This window comes from Lates calcarifer, linkage group LG18 (assembly GCF_001640805.2).
Source record: "Lates calcarifer isolate ASB-BC8 linkage group LG18, TLL_Latcal_v3, whole genome shotgun sequence".
NCBI classification, from domain to species: domain Eukaryota; kingdom Metazoa; phylum Chordata; class Actinopteri; family Centropomidae; genus Lates; species Lates calcarifer.
The window spans coordinates 9,521,342-9,545,510 of NC_066850.1; the positions used below are offsets into that span (position 1 = coordinate 9,521,342).

General features: G+C 40.6%; 1 protein-coding gene across 2 annotated transcripts in view; it reads left to right on the forward strand.

Annotated features, from left to right (window-relative positions):
* Nucleotides 1–628: 628 nt before the first annotated feature.
* The window catches only part of chrm2a (cholinergic receptor, muscarinic 2a), a 68,994-nt gene continuing 45,453 nt past the window's right edge, over nucleotides 629–24,169 (forward strand). The window contains exon 1 of one of the 2 annotated variants that reach the window (XM_018680908.2): nucleotides 629–778. The gene's annotated coding sequence lies outside the window, so the exon portion shown is untranslated. Of the gene's footprint in view, nucleotides 779–2,166; nucleotides 2,327–24,169 lie in introns of those variants that run through there. The other variant, XM_018680909.2, reaches the window with a different exon arrangement.

The following is a 24,169-nucleotide window of genomic DNA, read 5'->3' on the forward strand; positions in this document are numbered from 1 at the left end:
GCACAGTGATTTTTTTTTTTTTTTTCGGGATGACAGGAGAGGATGGTCTTACACACTGAGGGCAGTCTCCCTCAGAGTGCATTAAAATGTTGGCTTAATAAATCCGATCTCTCAGAGGTGAATTCCGTGAACAAACGAGAGGAGAGCTGCCTTTCGCTCTCCTCGGTGCTGAATCAGGGAAGTCTGCGTAAAGCTGCTCTCCCCCTTTTTTTCTGAATGGAAAGACACAAAATCTGGTTCTCTACTAAAATAAATGCAATTTAAGTTAAGTCCATCACATTATATACATTACATTTCAAGTGTGTGCTCCTTAACCAAGTCCTAATAGGCTACATCTTCTCCTCGACTGGTGGTATATGTCTCATCCTGTCAGCATGGGGTTTAATTGGTGTATTTGACGAATAATGAAAGTTAAAGTTTTGGGCGATTTTTTAAATTTTAAATCACGTGTTGTGTGCCAAACCCTCAAGAAGCCCCCCCCCAATCTAAAAGACAAATAACGACTGCCATTATCGTCAGAAGAAGTGCCAGCCTACTTCTTATTGCTCTCTCTCGCTCTCTCTCTCTCGCTCTCTCTCTCTCACACACACTCTCACACACACACACCCCCCCCTCCCACCACCACCAAACACACACACACCTTCCCACTTTCCCTCTCACAGCCGAGGCGCTTCTCGTCTCCAAAGCCTGTCTCCAGAAGCATGTCCTCAGACATGCAGCCAGCGCGATGCGATGAAGCGGACCAAAAGACGCCACCAGCATGACAGCATGAAAGCAGGTAAGGCGACATATGAATAATGGTCTTTTTTTACCCCCCCCTCTTCATTAATTATTGGCTGTTTTCTCTGATAAATCAAAAGAGTCGATATTGCTCAAGCGGGTTTACCAAAGTCTCTCTGAACAGGAGATACAGACCGCGTGTGTGGAAGCAGGACGGCAGCTTTTAATTAGATTGTCTTGCTCAAGGACACTCCGACGGGAGTTGCCAGGGATCGAACTTGAGACTTCTCGGACACGGGACGGTCTCTCTGTCTGTAACTGTTGCTCACACAGCCGAATCGACACCTGTTACCATGATTCCATCCGGCGCGTAAAAATCCAAAAACATGGAAAGTAGATCATCATCATCATCAATGTTTTCTCTTAGGCTTTTATGCGCAAGTATTTGGATAAAAAAGTGTGTAACTTTATTTTACACGTAAACTATCAAATTCTGTCTAACTGCGTGTTCCAAAAAACACAACTGGATGTCACATATATATCGTGTAGAAAACGGGCCTGTCAGTATCTACTGGTGTTGGAGCTTTGCACGATGAACCCAAGGACAACGAAGTGTTTTACGCTTTATCTACAGCAGCTTGTGCCATATGGCGCATCGTAGACTGAAGGGGGGAAAAGCAGAACTTTATCAGTGGTTTATTTCATTCACTTTCCTGAGCCTCCACTGCTGAATTCGTCCCGGTGTCACAGTATAATTTAATGCCATCATCTGTTTTATTTTTCAACCGAATGCATCCAAGCACCCAGCGTCTATACGGCAGATTGCGCGCTGTCTCGTCAAATATCCGGTGAAATAAGCCCCGTAACCCTCCACCTTTCTCCACTCTCCCTTCTCGGGATTTTTCTCAACCTTTAAGCGTCTCTCTAGAACTGTGCTTTGGTTATTTTTCGAAATAAATACCAAAAAGGTTTGCTAGTAATTTCTGCACGCGTGGCACTCTGATGCGCTTTGGATGAAAAAAGCGTCCTCTACATCGTTACATTCCTGCCTTTCGTGTACCGCCTGGTTTAGTTTCCCAGTGCTAAGCGAATCACCTCAGAATCAAATTTCCGCATCTGTGCTGAAACCCACCCCTGATGTCTGATCGTTCGTTTTGGTGGCAGAGATGCAGATCTGTGCGAGTCTACATTTGCCCAGAGGCAGTTCCCCCTCTCTCTCTCTCTCTCTCGTCTCCTCAATTCAATTAACCACGCTTGATCGCCACAGGAGATTACACGTTTACATGCTGCAGTGTGATTCCTATACGTTTATGTGAGCAAAGCAACAAAGTGATGCAATCGTGCTGTCTATACACCCAGATCTACAAAACCTCTTTAAGAATGAGAGGCGATTTGGCTCCGCAGCCTCATCAGCCTACGTGCGTAAAAGCGCAACGCAGAGAGGCAGAGCAGACTTGAGACGGCAGGGTTTTGTGTCGGGGCTATGTGACTGTGGGTCTTACAGTTAAGATGTTTTACGCACAGAGTGGACCTGCCAAATCACGCGGTGAGAGACGTGCGATGATTTTGTCGCCTGCAAATCCACCGGAGGACTAGATATTCGGAGGTAAAGCGGTGATTTATCGAGCTCCTTTTTCGTTTTACGCCACAACTGTAGGCTGTATAGAACCAGGATGGCAATTACTGTTAGAGCAGTTAAATCGCGTCTATATGTGAATGGAGAGAGGAGCAAAAAAAAAAAACAAAAAAAAAAAAACCGCAGATGTCTCCTCTTCCTATCATCTGGCAGGAGAGAAATCAGTGGAGTTGGACGGAGGTGTACTTGTGATAGACCGATGTAGGTTCTGGTGTTGGATGACTGAATATTTTAACTCGAGCATTTTCTTGGTAAAACTAAAATTGAAAAACTGAGGCTCAGACGCTGCTTTAAATGTGTGGTTCTTGTGGTTATTTCTGCACTAGAACAGAGAGAAAAAAAGTGTGGTGTATATGAGGACTTCATGATCAGACCGAGTATATTTAGGTTGTGATCGTTAGCTGCTGATATTTACAGCAGGATCCAAAATAAACACTGCAAATACAGTTCACCTGTAGCACTGACATCTGTGCAGAAGCTTGTAGTCATTTGGCATTGTGTTTGTGTGTAGTGTGTGAGTAAGTGCTGTGGCTTGACCTTGATTAAGTTGCAGGCAGTAATTGGTTTTGTTTGAAGAGGTGGTTTGTAAACAAAAAAAGGACTGATGTCGCCTTTAGTATCTGATGTCGCCAAGGTCTGTTCCCAGGTGTGTACCGTGGGTCGATGCTGGTTTTGTTCTCGTACATTCATGCAGAGATCCAATTAGAAATTTGATTTGGAGTCTTGCCCAAAAAAAGAGAGAGAGAGGGAGAGAGAGAGAGAGAGAGAGAGAGAAGGGGATTTGCATTTTGCTACTGTCTGGAATCCATTAGAAAGTTTCTCTCGCTTCACTTGCACTGTTGTGTGTTTTTTTTAAATTGCACTGCAGGGGACCAAGTGAACACTTGATCCAAATGGGTGCAAAGACAAGGGTGATCATGGGTAGAATTTCCACTCGAGGAAAGAAAACACACACACACACACACACACACACACATTTGGATGCTTTTTCTGTAAATGTTCATTTGTGGTGGATACTTCATCATGACTGGGTCCCATCTGCCACCACACTTTAACCAAAGACGTTACAGAAGAGCCATTTGTTTACCTGTAGATAAAGATTTTTGACAGCCCATTATGTTTCCAGAGAAAACACAATTTGCACGGCCACAAAAAGCCTTCAGGTTTCATAAATCACTCCAGCAAAATCACAGAAACCTTTTAAACTACAGCACTTCTTTAGATACAACTGTAAACTAACACTTAATAGTTCCACTTGGCAGAGGAAAGTAGCTCTGGAGTCATGTTTTTTTTTTTTTTATTGAATAACCACATTATAATCCTGTTATTGCAGAAAACAGTCCATTTCATTTAATATGGCATTGTTCAAACAACTTAAACAGTGTCTATTTCACTCTACTACTCACTTTCACAATATATGATATTTTTTTACTAAGACTTACACATCTTAAACAGTGCTGGATACAAGTAGGCTCTCCATGAATTTGCCATATTTTTGCCCTTGTCCTTGATGGTGTCACTGCTCTTTCCTCGGTGCAAGTTTCTCAGACTTGTTGCTTTTCCACTTATCATCCTGTTTGACATCCTGATGTTGATGGATGAGGTTTGGATACACCGTGACCAAATTTGATTTGATGGGTTTTTCAATCCCTGCCAGCCCACAGAGGTTTTTTTTTTTTTTTTTACATTTCCATCCCTAACTATTGATATTACATTAGAGATGCAGATATTATAGAGTGTGTGTAATTTTCACTGTAGGTGTCAATATGTTCGACTGTGATAGAGTGCATGTATTGATTTGTACATTGTGTGTCGGCAGTGATTACACATGAATATTGCTTATTGGCATGTAGGTTAATGTAGGTGAGAGTAAAGTGATGTGTGAGGGGAGCAATTTAAATATTAGAATATCTGTCACTGATTGAAGAAGAAGAATGAAGAATGAATGGTTCATGATTCAATCACAAATTTTTGCACTTGTGTCTAAAAATGATGCTTGTTGCCCCCTGTGGTGAAAACACGACATGGACAGCTACAATCCTCACTTGCTGCTTTCTTTGTCATTAAAATTATGAGGACGTAAATCAACACTGTGCTTTGTAAGAGCTAAATGTGTATGCATGTGCACACAAAACAAAATGAATCACTCTTTCCTGGTCACACTCAGATGAAGGACAGAGAGGAGAGACTGAAGGAGGAGACTCATGCTCAACGCTTTTACCCATGAATGCACATTTGCACACATATTGCTAAATCTATGTTTTTGGCAGCGGTGGAAACTGTGTTATAGGCGAGGTTGCTTTTGTAAAAAGTTAAATTTAGCTGGTGGGGTGCCTCATTCCATGGACATAAGCTTCTCGGTTGTAGAGCGGCTGCACGGTGCACATTAGTGAATCTGTGTAGCTGGCACACACAGAAAGGAATGTCTAATTATCACGCTTTCAACCGCAGTAGGCTCCTCTATTTGCACTGAGCTCCAGCTCTAATCGCTTTCTTTTTCTATCATTACACACTTATTTATTTTATTTTTACGCACTGAAAATGTTATTTTTGCTCCGCGTGGATGAGCCGGGAAGTCCACGTAGCGTCGGCTGGGTGCTGAAGGAAGGTCTAATTGAGCAGAAACAGAAGAATGGTTCTACTAATGTGTGGAAATTTTGTGGAAGGGATGAAAAGAGATTCTTTGAAGGGCTTTTACAAAACACTGAACATGTCGTGAACAAGTGTGTATATGTAAGGATGAGGGTTGTGCCAATGAAGAGACTGACAGGATGAGGATATATTTGACTCATACATATATCTTCAATATGGTTTTATGAGCTTAAAAGCCCAAATAGTGTACTGTATCCACATTGCAGTGCACACAGATTCCCATATACTGATACTGAATCTTCAGCTAGTGGGGCAAATGGCTAGTGTTCACTTTACTTGTGCTCCTTATCAGATACTGAGTGATTGCAGGGCTTTACAATATGAAGTGCCACCAAACCACTGCATGAACTAGCATTGATTGGAAAAGGATGGGGGGAGGGAGGATTCCTCCTTAAGGTCATTATCTAGCAGACAGAGAGCGTTAGATGAAACAAACCAGTGTAATTGCATTTGTAACAAAAGACTCAGAATCAATAGACTAAGCACTACTTACAGCATTGTGTCGGCATATTTCATCAACATACAAATGGATTTAGTGACCCCGTAATTGCTCATAAAATCTATTCTATGAAATCAGTTCAGCATCTCACTGAAATACGTAGTTTGAGTGGATCCCTATTTTCATGCGACTTAATGTGTTAGACAACATGAGTACTGATTGACACAGCACACATTTTAAGGCTTTTAAACCTAAATTAATCGTCTTTTTGGCCACGTGGGGGCAGCAGAAACAAGCTGTAAACACAGTATTAACCCATTTTAACCTTGTTAGCGAACACTTTTCTATTTACACACCCATCACATATGTAGCAACGTTAGCATTAATTTAGATTTCTGTTTCTAGTTACCTGATGAATGCAAGTCCAACATTCATTCTCTTATAAGCTCTGTTTTGTTAACTTCACATATCTGACTCTCTAGCCGCTAAGTGCTACAGTAGGTTTGTTAGCTATTTGCTAACTTTGTATATCTTCTGTATATTTGGTGCTAGGCAGTCGCGTACAGTGTTTATCAGATGTTTGTCTATTTACAAATAAACTGACGAATAAAAGATGTCTGGAGTTGAAGGTTCTCAGAATGAACAGCAAACGTCTGAACTAGGTTGGAAGATACTCTAAACACCTCAGCGGTCATAAACCCCAGTTTAAACATCTTCACACAACAGTTTAGATTTCTGGAGTTGGATAGTATAAAACTATAAGCCTGTCAACATTTTCAGGCAGTTATTGAGACTTCTGATAGCTTGGATACTCTGAACTATCAGTCTTGCAGTTAGCTTAGTCTATCAGTCTAAGCTAACTGCAATTAGAGGTCCATTTCGTAACGGAACACATAGCATATCTGTATAAACAACAAACTGTAGACCTGGATATGGCTTACAGCACCATTAATGTCACTAAACTCTGGAAATGACTCTTCAGGTGGGATAAGTGCCTCTGCTTTTAACTATAATAGGTCACCATGGTGATATTGAATCTAAGTCAGGAAATTAAGAATTGAATGGCAAAGAGCAGTGACATCTGAGCCAGGCCTTCAAAACACTGTAAAAAGTCTTGACTCTTTTTATTATTTGCATTACAAAAACGTCAGTCAAGCTTAGCAGTGCAACTCTAAGTACAAGATACCCTAGCATTGTTTATCTCCATATTATTCCAACGTAACACAACTATACATTTCAGTCATTGTGAAAATCAGAAGAGCAGTGTAGTTGAAGCAGCAGCAGCAGCAGTTGTAGTACTACACTCAAAATCTCTGGAGACCTCTTTGGATGTGCTCTGCTTCCAAAAGCCTCAGGTGTTCCTCAGTCTTGCCGCTCATCCAGCAATAATGTCAGGCGGCCATTCCCTGCTCTTAATTACTCTAAGCCCCAGTACCAGATAATTCCAGCCTGCTACTTCAAACTCTGGCTCTGCCGTTATCATCAGCTCCATAAAACATTCATTTTGCCTGTCTGTTCTCATTGGACCTTGGCGGGGAGGGGTTACTTTAATTGCCAGAAGGCCTAATTCTTCTATGATGGGAGATTGTAAGACATGAGACAAAAAAAGGGTTGAATCAAGCTTTGCTTTTGACCTATAGTGTACACATTCACACACAATTAGCATGGAATCATTTTGAAGAGAGTTTGGTGATGGGGACAAAAAGGAAAGAAAGTAGGAATGAGTTTAGACAGTGATTCCTTCTGCTCTCTCTAATTTTTGTGCTGCAACTTTAGCAGCTGGTGGGGGGGCTGGTGTCACAAGTTCTTGTAAACAGTGCCAACATGACAGGGCGCCTTACTATCTCACTGTGCTGCTGCAGATGCTGCTTGTGTGGGTGTTTTTTGAAGTAGCCCTGTGTGACTTTCTTCCTTCTTGTGGGCCAGGAACACTAACAAGCAATTAGCCAACAGGAAGAGTGCCTGGTATTTCAGGGGACGAAATCCTAACTTCTAAAGGCTGCTTGCTTTTTTTTCCTATCTCGCCACAAAAGCCATCACAGATAGAAAAGTGGCTTAAAATCATCTAGACAGATAAACAAAGCAGAGGGGAGAATGTGAATGTTAAAAAACGAAGATAATGACCAAACACTGGACATGGATGCACAGGCAAGACCTTGAATATCCCATTAACACTTTTGCAGATTAACCAGATTACACTACAGAATGTGTGATGTATCAGAAGTAGCTGAGCGTTAATCCATCCACTTTTAAGTGCTCGACAATGAGCTGCTGGCAGCAGACTTCTATTTGAATGGGTAATAAAAGTCAAACTGTACCCCTTGAGGTACTGCTGTCCTAATTACAGACCTGCCCGAAGCTGATAAAACAGGAATGATCGCCAAGTGGAGGTACCATGTGCTTACTGTCAATAATGAATCACTGCCCCTTTGTCATTGTTGTTGTGTTGTTTTGTCTGGATACAGTTTGTGTCAGTTGGACCACTTTGGGCCAGACTAAAATTACTCAACACCTATTGTACTGCTTCATTATCAGTTTTTGGGCAGGTTTTTCCAAAAGTACTTGAAATTATGTATTATACCTGTATTGTAGATCACATTATTCAGCATTAAGGGCTGCCTTCCATTTGCGGAAAGCGAAGGCCTGAAGATATAACTGTTGCTAGGAAGAAAATATGCTTTGTAATATCCTTTTTAGAAACATAAAAGGTTTTTAAAAGTTCGTCTTCAGCCTCAGGACTATGCTTGATTATAACTGACTCACACTTTGCAAATTAAATGTATATTATTAAAATTATATATTTTAAGTCAATCAAGTTCCAGATACCTGTAAAGATGATAAATATGTTTTATTTTTTTCTGTACTTATAAGCTTAATGATTAGTCTCTGTTAGAAAACTCCAGGGACACATTTTGCTAAGACTTTGAAAAATTTGCCACCCTGTGACCAACACAAGTCCATTATCCTAAAACCGTCAGCAAAAAATGGAACAGTTTATTTCACAATGGAAGATATCTCTCCATGGGGCATTGACAAAGTATTCAGTTCTTCTCCATTACATTACAAACAAAGGTTTTTCAAAACCACAAGAATTCTGAATTTCCTCTCAGACTTTTGATTATCACTCATTTAGGAAAACATTTGCTGAGATAGCTTGAGGAGTTTTTCTTAGGTTCAGAAAATGTCCTCTATGCATGGTGACAATAGGAGAAAAATTTGTCCAGGCGGTCTGAAACTGTATAAAACAATTATCCTCTCCATGGTCCCAGCAAGAAAAAGACCATGTGTGAAATCAAAGCTGAATTAGAGCTGCCTCTGAGACAGATGGCTTGACACAAAGCCCAATACTGTGTACACACTCAACAGATAAACACTGGTCCTGACCCTGGGTATTGTGGATCATATCAAAAAAGGTAAACATTCTTCTCTTCACGCCTGGAGAGCAACCATAGCACTTGCTGAGACAGCAAGGTGGTGGCTGACTGTTGCCTGCTATGCATCCCCATCCTGTACCGATATTATTAAGTCCAGTGACAATCATTGTCTGTTATAGTTATTGGATTTTGTGTCAGCTCACAGTTTATTTCTGCGCTTTTGAAAGTGAAGACCTGTCCATTGCCTCAGGTATAATCGGGTTCATCCTGTGTTTCTTTTAATGCCCTGAGGCACTGTAAACTGTAGTTTTCTTTTATGTGGTCAGTCGGTTCAGTTTATGGACTCTGTCTACACTGTCTTTTTAAAAGTAAACGTGAGACGGAGCCCAGATAATGGTAGTAAATACCACTGTCTCGTTTGATGCTACTCGGTGGATGTCTGTCTTTTTTCCCCCTCAGAAAAGACAACTGTCCTGTTTTTGCAGCTCCTCGGGGGGAGAATAGAGGAAGTCACTGGAGTATGCAGACATACAGTATGTATTCTGAGCTGCACAGGAAATGGGGTCACAAGATACTTCCATGGGATAAACATGACCGGGTTACTTAAGAGACAAAACATAGCCTGAGATTACATGTACACTTAATAAGTGCAGCGTGACTGAGTCGTCTGAGACCTGGATGTCTCACTTCTTCCCCCCTCAGGCTTCACTATGAGAAGACAGAGGACATTGTACTTTATCCAAAGCTTTGTACAGATTCACGGTTTGGTTTGACATTCTCAAAGAAGATCCCTGAAGGTCTGTGTAACTCGTTCCAGGTGAATGATTTGGCATTTGAAAGAAATGCCAGTAAAAAGGAAATTGGGCTGCTTCTTAGGTTACCCAGGCATGTGTGCGCACATGTGTTGTGGAACTTGTGGAGCTTCTTCTGCATTCTGCTGCAGACACATGGTCGAGTTCTGTAAAATTTCCTGACCATTTTTTTTTCAACCTCTCTGGCCTCCCGTTGCGCCGGCTCGGCATGTCAGGGCGAGGAGCCCATTTGAAATGCTGTTATTTGACTTGACAGGAACAGGACTGCCGACAGAGTCCAGAGACTACACTGTGTCAGTGGAGCACAAACAGACTGTGGGATAGATTCACTGTGTGAGGCACTCGCCACCCCTGTGTTCACAATCTCTGATGGCCCTTTTTGACAGCCCTCTCACAAACAAAGCAGTCATAGTAGAGAAAAAACGTGTCTGATCATATGAAAACAACTTAAAGACACAGTGAAATAAGAAATACCTTTTCCAGTTTTTATCCTGTGTCACTGAACTGACTGTTCTGCTATCACATAGCATGCCAAATAGCATTTTTGTTTATGTATATATAGTATGTAAATTCTCTTTTTTCTCTGCTTGTTAGGTAAACTTAACACCCATTGAAAATCTTGTTTTTGCTGACCTCTAGTGGTTTAAATTCTCCCTTTACTGCAGTGATGTAGAGGTGTACCCCTGGGCATGTCAGTACGCTGTGACATCATGACTGGGTGGAGTTACCAGTGCAACACAACACACTTCTCACCACAACCAAACCATGCCTGCCAATAGTAACTTCATACCAGAATAAAAAAACACTGTGATTTACTGCCCTCTATGGTTCTGTGAGTTTCACATCTGTTTCACCTTTTGACCAAACCCAGCATCACTGATGGTGCAGTGATGCCACAGTCTGCTGACACACACTGGAGTACACTTCTACATCATTACAATAAAAGTGAGAAGTTGAACCTGTAGGAATCAGCAAAAATAAGACTCTCAGCTCAGTTCAGTTGACATATACACTCATATATCCAGTCAAACATAATTTGGGCTGACCAGCTAACTGCACTTGACTTTGTTAGCTCACAGGTTCTGGTAGCTAGTTGTGGGATATTTGATAAAAACATTTGATAAAAAGCCTCTTGATTGAGGTGTGGGTGGTGGCAAAGTCGTTCACAAGTCACACCCACTTTTGAATGACAAAATTGATTCCCTGAATAATAACAAGAAATCAAGTTCTCAAAATCATACATGCCTGCACATTTAGCAAGACATCCATCCCATTATGGAAGGTGAGGAACACTCTATGTCTCATTACAGAAGCTAAAGATGCTTTAAGTGCCATTTCACTGTGTCTTTAAAACACATTTTTCAACTGGACAGTCTGTAGGCTTAAACAGGGAGCATTGCACTGCAGGTACCTTTCCACAGCTGTCTCTACTTTGTTTGTCAATCAGGAGAGGAGCACAAGAGACAAGGTCATCCCACTTCTCTCCAATTTTACACAGTTTTCCAGTCCAATCAATAGTGCCCAACACGTCTAAATCAGAGGGGTCTCATTCCCCAGTTGCCTGATAATTGGAAGCTGATGGGATAGAGGACGGGACAGGAGTACCAATTGGCTCAACTTCTTGCTTTGAGAATGAGCTAAAACACAAGTGTTGGATGTGAAAATGGCACTTTCTTATTCTCCACTTTGGTTAGTCACAGAATCTTTATTGGGGGGGGGGATCATAGAAACAAAAGCCTTCAGTGCTCCTAAAGCTGGCAGAGGTAACTGAGTTGCCAAACTACTTTGCCAAGATACATAAATTAGAACAAGTCTTTACTCTTGATGAATAATTAGAATTTAATTTCTCATTACAGGAAAATTTTCAAGCAGTGTAGTTGTAAAACCATTTGACAAACCTTAAACTGAGTTTTAGTTTTAGATTGGAGTTTTCTTTTAATTGGAAATAATAAAGAATGAAACCTTTAATCCCTCAGAGAGATAGTAACTTTTTAATGTTGTGAATTGACAGATGCCTCCAGTGATCAGCACTGAGAGTAGTCCATTTGCAATTAGATCAAAGTAACATCCTGTAACATACAAATAAAAGTCAATAAATGAGGACATAATTCCATTTTTTCCTCATTATTGGCTTCTGCATTTAAAGCCACAAATGCAATAAATTAAAGAAACAAACTTTGACAGATAAGTGGTGTGACCTTGATATTTCGTTCCAGTGCAGTGCATCAATACTAAAGCCCCTCATTAGTTTTTTCTTTGTATCTCAGTTGAGTGAAGCGAGAAAGTTTAATGCCTTCAGACAAACCTCCTTAATAGGAAATACATTTACTTCTGTAGATAAATGAACACAAACCTTGTATCAGTGTGATCCTATCTTTAAATTACTCTCTTACTCGTGTGAGCGAGTGAGTGTGTGTTCGGTGTAATTACGGCCTTGTTGAACGACCTCTGCTCAGAAGTGGCTGGATGTTGAGCGCAAACCCAAGCCTGGCTGAATCATATCGTCCTTGAGGCTGCTTAGCTTTCCACAGGGGCATGCATAGAGAGAGTATTCAGCCAAGTCGATGAGAGGGACCATACCTCGCTTTGAGAGCAGGAAACTGTGAAAACTGCTCGCCGGACGATCGTAAAAATTACTCAACCTCTGAGCACAGCCCTGTCGTGGTCGTACATGTTAATTGCTCTGGGTCATTAGGTATCCAGGTCTACCTCCAGGTCCAATTTCATATGTTCTCTGCTTCTTAGATGGAGACATTTGCTCCCTCGAGAGAGGCGCCATCATACAAGTTAAATGACAATAATGATTCCTGCAGCCCAATAGATTCATTATGGCGACCATCTTGTCAGGTATCACACTCCTGGAATTAATCCAAAGGGAACTAAATCCCCATTCCTCCTCCTGGAGTTAATTGCAAATCACGGTGTCACTTTTCATGGTGCTGCAATCGTCCCTTGAGTGCAGCTCGTCCAATTATCTGTTGGCTGGTGATTTATTTGGTCACTTCTTTTCTCCTTCCGTCCTCATACTAGCATCCCTCATTCAGACTCCCTCTTTCCCTTCTCCTCACTTCATCATTCTGCTTATCCTATATCCTCGCTCTTCTCATCTTTCCATCTCCCCTTCCTCTCTCTCTCTCTCTCTCTCTCTCTCTCTCTCTCTTTTCTCTCTATGTGTTCGGTCTCTTTCTCCAGAGCAGTAATGGTCTGCTTCACCCTGCTAGGGCTCAATAATGAAGCTGCTGCCCTAGAAAAGCCGTGTTAATGTTGACTCTGGGATCAGATTCTGCTCCAAGACACACAGCAGTGACAAATGAATGTGCCAGTTTGAGCCAACCCAAGCCCAATAAACAGCATCATATAGATCTGTGGCTTTGACTGAGAACTGGGAGTGGAGATGCTTTGCAGACAGATTATGGATATCAGGAAAACAGAAATTCAAATTTTCTCATCAGGTTAATGTTCAAATGAGCTGTTAACATGTACTTGTTATAAATAGCTAACCAGTATAAGCTTTTTGGGGTATGTCCAAGTGCAGTTGTATGATGTGTTAATAAACAGGAAAGAAGAACTATGGCTCCCCAACGTATTGGCTCATCTATCTGGTTGTCAACAGCATTGACAAGCTGTCTGCCTGCTCCGGCTCTGCCACTCTGACCTCCCTTAACCCCCTCGGTCCAGACTGACAGGCAGAGATGTGCTCGGTTCTTGGAGAGGTGTGCGCATCTGTCTGTCTGCCATTGTGCTTAGCTGCATTTACATCTGAGGACCGCTGTGCCAGTGACCCCGGCTGACGTACATAGGAGAGACGAGAGGAGTTTCCCCCGTCTGCCGTCCCCACGTTTCTCCTGTCAGTCTCTCTCTGTTTGACTGGGGCCTGCAGAGCAGCCATGCATGCCTTCCCTCCATCACAAAGATGGTCTCTGTCTGCTATGCCCACTCATGCTCCTGCAGCTTGATGTGAAATCCATTTAAGTACCTGCAAACTATGTTAGGTCTGTTTGAAATATTTCTCTAAAGCAAACCTTGATGTAAAGCACCTCCAGGATGTTTGTATGTAAAAATAAACCTGGCTTCTCTGCTGAGATACAGTGATTAAAAAAAAAAAAAAAAAAAAAAAAAAAAATCCAATTCCTTTCACTGGCTGTAGAAACCATCTGTAACTTAACTACTACAGGTTGGAGGCTGGGTGAAGAAAAATGAACTAAAATGTACTTGTACTAAATCTTAAAGCCACTGTAGTTTCTTAATTAAAAAGTTACTTAAATGACAACTAAGACACGCTGCATACTGTTTTCCATGCACCAGCCGACAGATTGGAGCAAGTTCAAGGTAATTAGCAAAAAATAAATAAATGTACACAGTATTCTTTTTTTTTTTTTTTTTTTTTTTTTGCCAAATCAAATGGCTTCCTTTCAGCCTAGTAGTTCCAGAGCCCAGTATCAGTCTGCAGCCCATGGGCTGGGAACCTCTGCATTAGAAGAGGGGCAAAAAAAGGAAAAGAAAAAAAAAAAAATCACAGCAACAATTTGACAGCTTACATGCAGATTGCAAATAGTGTTAATATCTAATTTCACAAATGATGAATTCTTGCAAATTGCAAATAAATTTGTGAATCCCACAGGGCTCTTACAGAGACAAGGATCCCGAATATGCCGTTTGTGAAAATGAGCAGAAATGTTAAAATGAGCACAGGAAAAATGACCATGTTGCCAATCGCAGCTTGAATGTCGCAAATTAAATGATATGCATCCCAGATTAGTTGTCACCATCTGGGTTGATCAAACAGTTGGAGTATTTTGGAGGCAGCTATTATCAGAACTTTATCTGAAGGCTCTTCTGCAGTTGTTCCAGTTTTCAGCTATAGTGGTTTCTCCTGGGAACTTTTGCCTCCTTTAGCCCTTTGGTATCTGCCAAAGTTGAATAATGGGCAGGCTGTGTGCAGTTTGCCAACTTCTGTTTGCTGGGTATTGAAATTTAAAACCTTCAAATATAGCAGAGTGCTATTGCAGCTTTATGTGATTATCCCACTAAAGGAAGTCTTCTGTAGAAATGTGTAATTACCTGCATCTTTATTCAGTGATAACACTGCAAAACAGCTGGTGAAAATTAGGAAAAACATCTGGAGGGTTTGTTTCACAAATGACAATTGCAGATGAATGCATGCTCATGCATGGGTCGCAAGTGTGGCGACTGTTTTGATTAGAGAAATCGTGTTGAAATTAACAGGAGAGAAAATCATCCCATGTTGGAAATCACAGTTTAAATGTTGCAAGTTATGCCTTTATTATGCATTCATGCTATGGACCACAATGTTTGCAGTGCACTGAAGCAGTATTAACAAGCTGTTACCTATCAAATGTGAAAATTGCCAGTGTTGCATAGTACTACATTCAACAAAGCCTGCTCAGTGTTCCTCCACAAAATGACACCAGGCATCCATCTTGGAAAAGGAAGAGATGATGATTTTGGTCTGTGTTCTTGACACCAGTGTGGGTTCTTGTTTGTAACAGTTGCAGGGGCAATGGCACATGAAACTCAAGATATGAAGTGCAGCTCGTTCTCTGCTACTCTCAGCTACTCTCAGCTAGGGAAAGCTGCATCCGTCATGCAAAGATCATCCCCACCCTGTCTCTTTGAAGTGATGGCTTGGATCTGGTGAGGCAACATGGCTTCATCCACACAATTTTCTCTACAGAGAGGCACCAGTATGGAAAAAGGTTCTGCTGCAGCGGAGCCGCTTATTGAAAAATGCATCAAACCCCCTATGCGTGAGGGATGTGAAATGTTATGAGACCAGGTGTAACGTGGCCAAGTCAATCAATTTCCAATTAAGCCACGCTCCTCAGTCATCCATAATTCTTTTTAGCATGTAAGTGGCTTTTTAATCTTTTCATACAGGAGGTGTGCTTAACCCATGCACCCTCTATGAAAAATGTCAACGAGTGCAGGAGGAATTAATTAAAAGAGCCAATGTGTGATGGATAATGTTGAAAATTTCCCTGTGAAAAATACAGTTAATTCATTTTAATTTAATCTATGTGTTCAAATCAGGATGGCATTTCCACTGACGCCCAACCCACTCATTTACAGTTCAAAAACTCAAGAGATTTATAGTGTCCTTTCACTTGCCCACATGAATAATTTATTACTCAATCTCTCTAGCAAAACCCAAGCAACTCTTATTTTAGGCTCTTGTATTAGATTTTATTGTGTGGAGCTGTAAAACTGAAATGCTGTGGTAATACATTTAACTTTTATCTTAGGTTTTCTGGGCAATTTTCATCTTTATTGTCTCTGAGTTGTTTCTCTTTTTTATTGTTTGGGCTGTGTTGTTGGACTGGACATTGCAGGGAGATGGCAACAGATAGACAGTGACGCATTACTCAACTCTAGGGAGATAAGGAGGCCTGGTTTTCCAAGCAAGAGCTGTCAGTTTGCTCAGTACGGAGAACGTGATTGAGCGTGTCTCTTGGCTGCTTACACCACAGTCTTGCCATCTCCCCCCTCAATGTGGCGATTGATTAAGTTGTCCCGACTGGGTTTTCATTGGCCCGTTGCCCATCCTGGAGCCAAAATACACCTGCCTGGCCTGTCAGCTACTAAAGTTATGACATCATGAGGCTCCTCATAAGGCACTTCCATTGTTTTGAAATGAAGGCACATCAATTTCATGGGCTCCACTGCCCAGCGGATGATTTGTGAGTGCTATTATCCCCTGAAATCACTCCGGAAAATGGCTGCAGTGTGAAGGCAGGAATTGGTGATGGGGGGGGGGGGGGGGGTTGCATGGAAATGGTCCATTGGTTGTGTATGTAACCAGCAAGAGCAAGAGCAAGGTCAAAATATGGAGCAAAAATGAAAATGTCATATTCCCATAAAGAAAATGAGTTCATTATTACCATTTGACAGTTTCTTTTGGAAATATGAAAGCACTTTGTAAAGTTGACAAACACTAACAGACTTACGGCAGAGAAGAAGAAAGAGTTAGAAGAAGAGGGGAAAAGAGTGACCAATAACCTAGTTAGAAAATCAGCATGCAAGCACATCCTTTTCTTCTCGTTGCAGCAGTGAGAACAGGTCCGACTGCCAGCCAGCTGACAGCGGAAGTTTTCATTTCCAAGCTTGACTAATTCATTATAAAACCATTTCAGTGTCAGAACTCTCCGTTGTTATAACGTGAATCGGAGAAACTGCTGAAACTGCTAAATAATAATTTCAAACTTGACCACGCTGGAAGTAAAATGCAAATCGCATCTTGTTCGGAATTCACTTCACTACCCACTTAGCGGTTCAATTTGTCTGAAGCATCCGCCAACTTAGCAGCTTAGCATAACAAAATAAGCAGATCGCTGATAAGAAATGTTCATTAATCAAGTCTGTGCAGTGATTGAACCCGCGCGCCATCTATTTTCCCTCCAAGAGTTTACTCTCCTTTTAAAAACTCAAAGTCGTGCGAGAACAAATATGTGAAACTGTTTGAAGGGAAGCATCGCCGCATGCTTTCATAACACCAGCTGCCGGAACACAATACATGGTCAAATGTTAAAGTTATCAGTGGAGTGCAGAAGTGAAGGAGCCTCTTCACTACTCTGCTTTCCACACCTGCACTGAAGGATTTCAATTCACTGGCAAAGCCCTCTATGACAGCGCAGAGCCATTCTGCTGGGCTGAGATAAAAACATAACACTAAAAAAAAGTTAAATAATCAATTCCAAAGAAATGCCTGGGTATTAATCTAGAGCAGGCTGCAGGATGGTACCTCCCAGAGGATTGCAAGATGATTTGCAGAGGGATTTAGTAGATGATTCACAGCCTGTGAAAAAGTTCTATGCCAATAGTTTATAAAATACAAATATTTCATCATGTTTTTAATTCATTGTTAAATTTGTACAATGAATATGTGCAGCCTTGAGGCTTTGTTCATAATTATAAAGTAAAAATTTCTGCAAATAGGAGAAATTATTCTCTTCTATTTCCATCAGTATCATTGTGCTGCTGCACTGTGCGGACATACTTCAGTTTAAGCATCAGGATCAAAGAACATCGTGTCTTCAAGGGATTGTAAAGCTGAAATTGAGATGATTGCTGTATTAGGTGATCTGGAGACTGGAGATCTAAAAACATAGTGGACTAAACACCAAGATCAGACCAATGATAGATCATATGTTCCCGACTCGCCATGGGTGGTTTCGTGTACAGTAAACCTGGAAAAATTCATCGCCACTTGGCGGCAGAGGAGGGCTCTGTTGTCCTCCTTCCCAGTCAGTGGAAAGAGGATATGGCACTTAGTGTCATATTTATCTGAGCAATGTGTGCAAGGGGTAATGTTGCACCAACAGGTGTGATTAATTCAGACCTTCTTGACCTATGGGCCAGAGTCAATCAGCTCCAGGTCCCCTGAATTGACAAAACATAATTACTCTTTCATTTTGCCATGACAGTTGAGCTCAGAACTGTGATTTGCTCCTGTGTGGGTTAACATCATGAAATCTGTTGTAGAGATTATGTTAGAGACAAAACAGAGCCAAACAGTTCTGACAGATGCTGTGTGTTTTGTGATACAAAACATGGGACAGAACAGTTTTTTCCCTACAAAACCAAAACACAATATTTGGTAAAATTGAGACTGTTGTAACTGTTGTGCCACTAAGTTGTTCATTTTTCATTAACAAAAAAAAAAAAAAAAAAAAAAAAAAAAAAAAAAAAAAATCCAATGGGTTTTCAAAGCTGCTGAAATTCATGCTAAATAGATTGCTAATAGATTTCAGCATAAAACTTTGACACGTAGGCCTAGTTGCCTTACGTTCAAAGTTATCGGAAGGCAGGTGTCATATGTAAATTTCTTTGATATTATGTAAGTTTTGTGGCTTTACTTGGGTAGAATAATCAGCCTAAACTCGCATTAAATGAAGGTACTCATCTAATGTGGATATGCAGCCTGGATAGGCTATTTTAAACACCTTATTCTTAACTTCACTGCTTCTGCCTTTGTAGGGTTGTCAAACATTAAGCTCATTTTCAGTCCCAGCAGCATAATGGGGCTGATGTTGTTGGCATAACACACATTCTCCTTTATCCGTGCTTGCTCAAGAAGTGTACATAAAACTGTTCTTACTGTACACTTGTAAACACCATGCTTGTATTTTACCCCATGGGAGGAAGCAAAGTAAATTATGAACAAGCAACTAGACTGCATGGGGTCCACAGTGATTGCCTGTGCTTCATTACATATGCAGTACTGTCCACATTTCCTCACAAAAATAAATACTGGCTGTCTTTACATGCAAATTTTGAACAGACAAGAGAAATATCTGCAATACCTGAGACTAACATCTGATAAAAGGATTTATTGGCTTGACATGAAAAGCTGCTGAAATCACGTCAAGTTCCTACTTCTTCAAAAATGTTATTCCTAATCCTCCAATAGGATTATGGTGATCAAGAGTAGGATAAATGCACCTTTCAGCTGTCCTAAAACCAGATGGAATGTCCCACAAATGAATGTAAGAGGGATGTGCAGGAAGGATGACAAATTTACAAAGGAAATGACAAATTAAACCCCTGCTTCTGCATGAGCCATCAACAGAATTTTCAGAGAGCAAATATCTAATGTCTGCTTAACCCGTACTTCTTTGCTCTTCTTTGTCGACATCTTCCCTGCTGACTTCTTGTTAAAGGAATCTATAATTTAAGTGAGTCTCCCCTAAAAAAGCATCCATTGTGAATTTAATTACAGTCCTAACAGAATATCATGCTATTTCACCTCTATCTTTTACAGTGCAGTGAAAAGAGACCCACTGAAGTCCCCAGCAAATCTGTTGTGTGATTCCCTCTATTCTCCCTCTTGACTGGAGCTTTCAGATTCAGTCTTAGACATGTATAATTAAAAACCTGCAATGCCATTGTTATGAGAGGTCCAGTTAGTTGCCATCAAGATTACTGTTAAATCAAAGCACAGTGGAATTTCATCTAATCTCCTTGTGAGGGATTCTTTGGAGCTTCTGACTGGCTGTAATGTGCAAAGCTAACCTTTGTATGATCCTCACCCTGTAGCCAGATAACCTTTGCTCCATTCTCTCTGAAACCTCACCCTGAACTTTTAGCCCAAATCTTTTTCATCCCTCTGTAAAAAAAAAAATTCAGATCCCGGCCAAGAAAGTGATTTCTTCCGAAGAGAAGATGAACAGTGCAAAAGCACAATTTTCCAATGATGTGGATGTGAAAGGTTGATAGAATTAATTCTGTGCCATTTTAAATCTCTGACTCTGTACATCAATGTTTTTATATATATATATATATATATTATATATTAAGCTTATTTATGAAAGACCGAATAAACATACAACATTAAGCTCAAGTAGACTTTTCCAGCTGCAGGTTTTTGATCCCATTTCACCATTTGGCTCATTGACCAAAAGGTATAACAAACAAATTACAATATTTCTTATTCATTTTGACTCAGTTACAGCCTCACACAATGAACATGCATTTGTTCAACTAAAAAAAGAGGTGCAGCAATTGGTACATCCCATGTTTCCCTTTTCCACCATCATGGAACAGGAAAGCTCATTTGGTGGAGGCAACATTTCTCAGTGATCCTCCACCTACATGCATGGTTACAGCTTCAGCAGCTTCATGCTTCAAACTCATTACAATATCATTATATTCTGATGATATTTGCACAGAGATCATGCTGTGTTATTCAAAGAAATTAATAAACATGGCGGTGAAAACCAGTGCAACTGCATTAGTCATAAGAATGCATTCTGAAATGTGATTACCACTGGGAGTTAAGTATTTACATCCTTTACTTAAAAAAAACAAACAAACAAAAACAATATGTAAATGTGGTGACACAGTTTGCCTCCTGTCTTGACTGAGTCACTGTGACAACTAGGTGGAGTTTCTGACTCGAGCCGAAGTGACAAGTTTGTCCAATGATGTACCATCCAGTACTATGATGTGTTGGTACCAACAGTTTAGCCTTTCAACACAAACTTCAGTTCGCATTGGGTGCTGGTGAAGAGTAGTGAAAGAGACAAAGTGATAGAAACAACGCAAGCCACAGCCATAAAACTGAATTTTAGAGAGGTTAAACAACAACAAGCTGAAGATGTGACTAAAAAAGATACTGTCAGCAGGGATTACTACACTGCTCGGATGAGAGAAAAACAGCAAAATATGTATCTCAACTCCAAGAACCAGCAAAGTTGGAGCAACAGAGGATCAACAGTAAAAACCAAGGCCAACTTTCTTAAGTGAAAAATATAAACAAATAGTCAAATACAAGTACAGTAATAACCTTTGCAACATACTAGAGAGCACAAGGAAGGAAATAAATGCAAAAATATATTTTCTGATGGGAAAATGTTTGACCCTCAGTCATTCACCTCTGCACAAATAAAGCTGAACAAGGAGGTGAAGAAACTTTGGAAAAAACGTAAAGAAAGTATTTGATTGCTACATACAAAAGTGGAATGTGGAAATAATACGTTAGGGTTGTTTCCTAGCCCCTAACCCTAACTCTTATACATACAAATGTTATAAAAATTGCTCTCATTGAACACTTAATGGGAAACCTTCAGTCTGATTTCAAACTGGAGCTGATCCTCTGTCCACTTTTGATGAATATCATCAACAACTCAGCAGAAGGTGTTTAAGCCAAACACAGAAAAGATTCAATCTTTGATGAAGGAATCATTATTGGTGGGTCAGTTTTTATTGCATTAGTCATGAGGTGTTAGCAGCCTTTTAATTTAGTAACTACTTAGGATGGAGTATGAAAATTGGCCATTCTAGATGTTATAGGATGATATTCTACAGTTAAAAAACACAATGATGATATGTTTGCCTATATTCTGTTACACAAACAACATTTATTACTTAACATACTTATTAGTTCTCTTCTCTTCAGAACTTTTTCCTCAGTATCATAGTAATCCAGTGGTAATAGTCGTACATCCATTGATACATTACAAACAGGATCAAAATGGAGGCTAGAAAATATTTGGAAACTAGCTCTACTAAGTGGCACTAAAAATACTGAGGTTCAAATGCCTCAAAATTGCAGTATTTGAATAAAGATTATAGATTTAACAGGGTAATTGGCACAGATGACTTGATTCTGAATCAACATGACACTTGTCAGTTTGAGCAAAACAGCAATGACAGACATCGTGATGGCAAAATCCCTTGTGCACTTGATCAAAATAACCTCGCTCTCCCCCCTAATTAGCACTGTCAGCTCTGAGTGGGACTGTGTTGGGACCGTAGGAAGGCAGACGGCAGTGCAAATATCTAAGTAAACTCTGGTCTAATAACGGGCTCCTTCTCCCCTGAGGTTAAACAGACCCACTAATCACTCTCTTTGTTTGGTTTGGGTTTTGCATTCATCAAGGCAGCACCCAGAGCAATGGATACCTGTGCCTTCCTTTGCCTGCTCTGCTGTTTCTGTCTCTCTCAAGCTGAAACATTTGGCTCAATATACAGGTACAGAAACATCCACCCACTGAAAATAAGACTGATGTCTACATTAGTCAAGATAGAGATTTAATAAATGCTGGCACTTGTTCTTGTTATTGGCATGTTATTTGGATTTCTGGATCCAATCAGAGCAGACAGTTAAATGGACAACATTTACCAGCAGACCATACTGTAGATCCATCATGTATATTGGAAGCATAAGTCCCTGATATATTCTAAAGGGATGCAGAGACAGTGGAAGATTGATGCCTGGGCCTGTAAATAGGCTGACAGCCAGCCTTTCAGACAGTTACATAATCAAGGCTTTTTATCCAGACACACACCCCTCTGCTGGGATGTTGTCTGAGAGTAGATAATGAAGAGCCAGTGTAGATGTCCACGGAGATCCATGACCAGGTTCAAAACTTAGAGAAGCAGCCCCTCATAATGCTGATGCTGCAATAAAGCAACAGCCCACACTTGAAGGAGGGCCCCGGCAGTTGCAGTCAGGGGACACCAAGTACTAGGAAACTGCATTACAGGCATTCCCTTCGGAGTATTTAAAAATGGAAACACTGGAAGGCTTGTTTTATTGCTTATGCTTTCGACGAGGTCTCTCCAAAGTGCTTCCGACAGTTCATAGCCATGTGAACATGTTTTTGTTATAAGACAGTTAAAACGGCACTCTTATGGGGATCTCGTAGAGATGTAGAAGTCATCAGACATAGAACAGCAATTTCACTGGGGGGGGTATTCTGAGGTGAGGTTGTGATGAGTGAAAATGCGATAGGAATGGTATCATCTCTGTGGATATCATATCTTGCTTGGCGAGCACCTTTTCTCATTTCCCTATAACCTGCATGCCACATCTCTCTGCTGTGTACAGTTCTCTACTTGATGGAATTGTATTATATTGCTAGGCAGAGGTGACCTACAATGAACCATGCTCATAATAAAAAGCTTTTAAAGAACCTTAAAACAGCTGAAGCTTCAGTCAGTCTCCATGTGTCATATGTTAGGTTCAGTTTGTTTCTACTCTTCATGGCCTTCTCTGACAAATGCTTATTGATTATTTTGATTTTTGATCATTTTCCAGATGAGCTGATTGACTATTTGATCAATAAAATCTTGAAATTGCAAATACCTAAATCCCAAGAGGAAGTCTTCAAACACCTTGTTTTGTATGACCAACAAACCAAAACCCAAAAGTATTCCCAACAAGTGCTCCAACCTTATCAACCATAGAGGTCGCCTGTTCCTACCCTCAGGTTCAACCTGTAAGATAGTAGCAGTGGCAGGTACACTGGAGATTCATCATCACTGGTGACAGTAATAAACATATGGTTAATGTTGTAGAATGGTTTCAGGCTGGTTAGGTTTATGTGTTAAAGGTACTTGGTTAGGTTTAGCAAAAGATTGTGGTTTACGTTAAAATCGGTTGTGGAACGGTCATGGATTTAAGAAAGAACAGTGACTACTGGGTTCAAACAGGAACCTAACGGCGGTCTGCTGTGTGAAATTCCTGTGATCCTCCAAGCTCCTATTTATTACAGCCACTAGATGTTGCTTATGGGTCATAATAAGCTGCTGCACAGACGAACTATGAGCTCGTTTTTTACAAGATGACAGTCTCAGGTAGTCTGTTTAAAGACAAGAAAAGCAACTTCTTCACAACCGAGAAGCTTGATTTAGGGAATGTTTTTGCATTTCTGCAAATGAAATTACTGAAATAATCAATTTTCTGTCAAATTATCTATTTAGAGGTAACTTGTTTAGCATTTTTCAAACAAAGGAAAATGCAATAGATATGAAGAACATCAAGAAGAAAAGAACAACTATTTCACTACTTTGGCTAAACACTATAATTCTGGGATATAGGTTTCAAGATTAGGTGGACCATCCCAGTGAATACTATCACAAAATTGTTTAAGAGGTGTAATCAGATGTAAATATGATTTAGTTGGCAGCCCAGCCGGCTCTAAGGCATTTCATTTAATATGTATCTTGAAGGTACCTGATTTCCAGTGTGGATACAGATGGATAAAGGACAGCCACAAAATATAGCGAACAGCAC